General features: G+C 33.1%; 1 protein-coding gene across 1 annotated transcript in view; it reads left to right on the top strand.

The window, feature by feature from the left end:
* The window catches only part of LOC126058122 (olfactory receptor 2AK2-like), a 324,114-nt gene that overhangs the window by 317,839 nt on the left and 1,413 nt on the right, over positions 1–4,862 (top strand). The gene's annotated exons all lie outside the window — the stretch shown is intronic.

The raw sequence follows: 4,862 nt of genomic DNA on the forward strand, positions 1-4,862 counted from the left end.
TCATATCAATTTTATATTTGTATTTTTGCTCTCTTGTTCTTAAAGAAAATGCCAGCAACTGTACAAGTTTCACAGTATTCAAAACTTACAAATATCACTTCAATATTCTAGAAATCCTTCCACAAGTGACTGAATGTGAGGCAAATGTTGACTATTCATAGGACTCAATCGTTCAGTAAAAATCTGAGATTAGGGTTCCTAAACACCTGTGTTTCATCCTAAAACTGACTCAGTGATTGTTTGGCCCCTGGAGTTTTCTCTGGAAGGTGATTTAGAGAATAATGAGACAAAATATTTCAAATTAAGGAATAATTATTATAAATAATAATTTATGAATTATAAAATAACATATATATTATAATTGGAGAAAAATGAAGATAAGATCTACGATGTGACTTACATCCCTGTCTGTACATGAGAGAATAAACCTGTGTATTTTCTTCCCAAAATCTAACCCACATCGAGTTTCTTCTTAAGTTATTGCACTTTTCTTTTCCCATTCTTGAGCACAGCAGCTATTTCATGTCATCCCATAGAATCAGGTAAGGGAATTGACTGGGCAAAATTTCAGCTCACTTCAATTTTTCCAGATTAAATACATCTCATCGAAATAGAACAACATTATTGAGCACCATGCCAAAATCTAAATTCTACTCTACACGTGGGCACTTTAACCCTTAGGGATCACAGCATTTGTATTTGATCTGTGGACTTTCAGAAATCGGAGTCCCTTACTTCCATGGCCAAGCCAACCTTCCTATTTTGGGAATAAAATTATTGCAAAATTTAGCACATTAATAATATCACCTATATTAGATAACTCCTCAGTATTTCATGCATATTTTGTATAGAAAAAAAAATCAAACGATATATTAGCTGATTACTAACTATACGGAGTCAAAATCTACGTACATATTTTAAAGGTAAAATAGTTAACTTTAAAAAAAATTTTTTTTAAACAATCAGCTAATATCAATTATTTGATTTTTTTTTCACTTGAACAAATATATTTTGAGGCTTGACCCTTTGTTCATTTCCCTCCCTCCCCCCAGGAATGCAGACACCAGGACTAATAAAATATCACTTGTAATTTGTACAATGTGCTTAATCACGGACTAGAGGTCTAGTTTTCCCAGAAGGTCTCTGAGAAACAAAATATGAATTCCACCCTGATCAGGCAGCCAGCCTGTGTCCACCGAGAGGTTTAAAGTCTTATATAAGGACGAGAAAATGAGTTTGAACATTTGATTCTTTTTTCCACTAAATTTTTTCATGGTAAATGATTGAAGACTTATTTGCTGAGGCAAAAAAAAAAAAAAAAAGCAATCCTGCAAGTTCATAGAATGGTAACACTTCCTAAAATGTGTTTCAAATTAGGGATTTCACAGTTTTGGATTTCTTTGTGAATTTATTTTTCTGCCACCCTGTACAAGTGTCAAGTAGCTTGATTTTCCTAATACATGCAGTTTTGTCTGTGACTTTTTAATATATATGACAAACAAATAATATAATTTAACTTAAAAATTTTTGAAAGACAGACTTGCTGTGCCTCTCTAATGCTGTGCCCAGGTGGGGTGACAGGAAAATCGTCTATGTAATTTTGCAGATCCATTTCCCAACTCCCTGTTTAATGATTTATTTCAAAAAATCTTCTAGGAGATTGAAACATTATCTCTATAAAAGACAATATATCTCAATTAAAAATTTTTTTCAACTATTTTTATATATGTAAAATAATCTATATGTCTAAATACCTAATGAAAAAAGAATATGCTTTTCAACACAGTGGCTTGTTTTTCAGTTTTAAAAACGTGGTCTGCTGGAGGTAAAGCAGTCTTGTTCATAATAACAACCATTCAGATTTCAAATAGCTCTTTTGGACCATTAATTACTCTGAATTTAACCTAAAATATTATAATACCTTGAATACTTCGCTACAATTCTTGTCAAAAAGATCAATATATGACTAATCTCAGGGACACTATTTAAAGGAATGTGTTTTATTTGATAAATTATGTAGAGTGAATAGTATTTTTCTTGGATGCCCATTTCCTTTGATTTGGGCGATTTCTGGGCTGGCTAGATTATCCACATTACATTTGGATGATTACTGCAAGAATTGAATATCCAGATATGTTATCTGAGATTAATTTGGCCATATATTGATTTTAAATTTTCTTAGGACAGCAATCACAAAAGAGCAAGGTGAGAGATGTGTCTTTGTAAAGCGAGAAAAGGGTAGGGTTTGAAGGTCCAGTGCAACCCCTACTGGGCAGCATGGTCCTGGAGGCATCACTTGTAGTCTTGACTGGGGTAGAAAAAAATGTTTCTTATTTTTGCCTTGCCACTTTGTATTATGCTCAAGGCGTAGTCATATTCAACAATATTACTGGAGTGGTGAAAGGCTGTAAACTGTTTCAAGCAATACAAATTCGTGGTGAGAGTCTTTGCAGTTGAATTAAAATATTTCATAAATTGTTTTATTTCAAGTGAAATATATATGCATACATACATATGCATATATTTTTCTATATATAATGTGTAACTGTCTAGCTTTCATAACTGATTTAGAATACATGCACATTATCTCACCAAGCTGATTTTTTTAGTTCCCTTGTCTGTTTTTATCATGTACTCATCATTCTAAAATGCTTCCGTAAAGCATATTACATTTATTATACTTTTACAAATTATTTACACAATGAAAATTCCTAATATGATATTGTTAGTTAAAAAAAAACAAAGTATGCCTCAGTTTATACGAACTTGGTTGACTATAGATAATGTAAAAAATAAAATTTCTACTAGAGTAAATTTGCATATGAATTTATAAGCTTTATTTGCAATTCATGAATAGGAAGTTTCAGACAATAGCTTCCCAATTCATGAATAGCAGATATAGTTTATGAGCTCATATACTAACTGGTTCATTCACATTTAGGCTTCTGAGGTCAGGCATTTACAGAACAAAGACTTACATTTTGGTTTGCTCATGTGACTGCATCTTGGACCAAGTATAGTCAAGTTAATAGTAAATAGAACTGATGATGAGTCATTGAATTTTTTTTTTTTATTAACTTTTATTGAGCTTCAAGTGAACGTTTACAAATCAAGTCAGTCTGTCACATATAAGTTTATGTACATCTTACTACGTACTCCCACTTGCTCTCCCCCTAATGAGTCAGCCCTTCCAGTCTCTCCTTTCTGGCAATTTTGCCAGCTTCCAACTCTCTCTATCCTCCCATTCCCCCTCCAGACAGGAGATGCCTACACAGTCTCAAGTGTCCACCTGATATAATTAGCTCACTCTTCATCAGCATCTCTCTCCTACCCACTGTCCAGTCCCTTTCATGTCTGATGAGTTGTCTTCGGGGATGCTTCCTGTCCTGTGCCAACAGAAGGTTTGGGGGCCATGACCGCCGGGATTCCTCTAGTCTCAGTCAGACCATTAAGTATGGTCTTTTTAGAGTCATTGAATTTTATATGCCAGAATTGTATTAGTATTTGCACGTGTATAATCAACAATTCTTATTGTCAGTTAATTTTGTGCTTTGCTGCTAACCACAGGGTTGGCAGTTCGAGTCTACCAGCCACTCCTTGGAAACCCTATGGAGCAATTTTACTCTGTCCTATAGGGTCTTTGTGAATCGGAATCAACTCAACAACAAGGGGTTTTATATTAAAGTTGGCTAGTTTTTAATTGAAAATATTTTCTATTTCTTAACGTTGTTCTGCAATAAGAATTATCCAAAACTTTTGAATTTTAAAAAAGCCATCAGTAGTCTTTTGATTTCATATCCCAATTGAGGAGCAAGTGATAAACTTTTACTAATTGCCACTTCTTCCAAGTGCAGTTTAAATGTAAATTTCCCCAATTAATATAACAGGACTAAGTAAAATTAAAAATGCCATTCTTGACGTGCTTCTTGAGTTAAATTTAGATGAATAATTGTTAACTTCTATTTTAATGATTCATTCTCCAACCATCCCTTAGGTCTGGCATATGGATAGATAGACAGACAGATAGATAGATAGATAGATGATAGATGCTGATGATGATAGGTAGATAGACAGATGATAGATAGATAGATAGATAGATGATAGACAGACAGACAGATAGATGATAGATAGATAGATAGATAGATAGATGATAGATAGATAGATAATAGATAGGTTTTAGGTAGGTAGATAGATAGATAGATGATAGATAGATAGACAGATGATAGATAGATAGATGAAAGAAAGACAGATAGATGATAGATAGATAGATGATAGATAGATAATAGATAGATAGGTTTTAGGTAGGTAGATAGATGATAGATAGATAGATAGATGATAGATAGATAGACAGATGATAGATAGATGATAGATAGATGATAGATAGATGAAAGAAAGATAGATGATAGATAGACAGACAGGTAGGTAGATAGATAGATGATCGATAGATAGGTAGGTAGGTAGGTGGGTAGGTAGGTGGGTAGACAGGTAGGTAGATAGGTAGGTAGATGATAGGTAGGTAGGTAGATCGATCTTTTTTTTTTTGGAGGGCTTTGTCAATGAATTCCTATTTACACTTACAGATGTTATCTACATAACCACCAGTTCATTTAGAAGAGCTAAAATATTCCTGACCCACAAATGTTAATATAATTTTTATTACAATGTATAGCCAATACAAATTCAAAATTGAAAAATGGAGTCGAGAAGTTTTTTTTAAAGAATATTATACCAAGTTTAACCAACAGTGCAATTCTAAACTATATATATGAAGGAATTGAGTGAAAGATTTTTCACAACATGTGAACATGTCTCTAGTCTATCATCATGAAGATATTTACAAGGGGAGTAATAACTCACGTTGG

The sequence above is a fragment of the Elephas maximus genome, chromosome 14 (assembly GCF_024166365.1).
Source record: "Elephas maximus indicus isolate mEleMax1 chromosome 14, mEleMax1 primary haplotype, whole genome shotgun sequence".
Lineage (NCBI taxonomy): Eukaryota > Metazoa > Chordata > Mammalia > Proboscidea > Elephantidae > Elephas > Elephas maximus.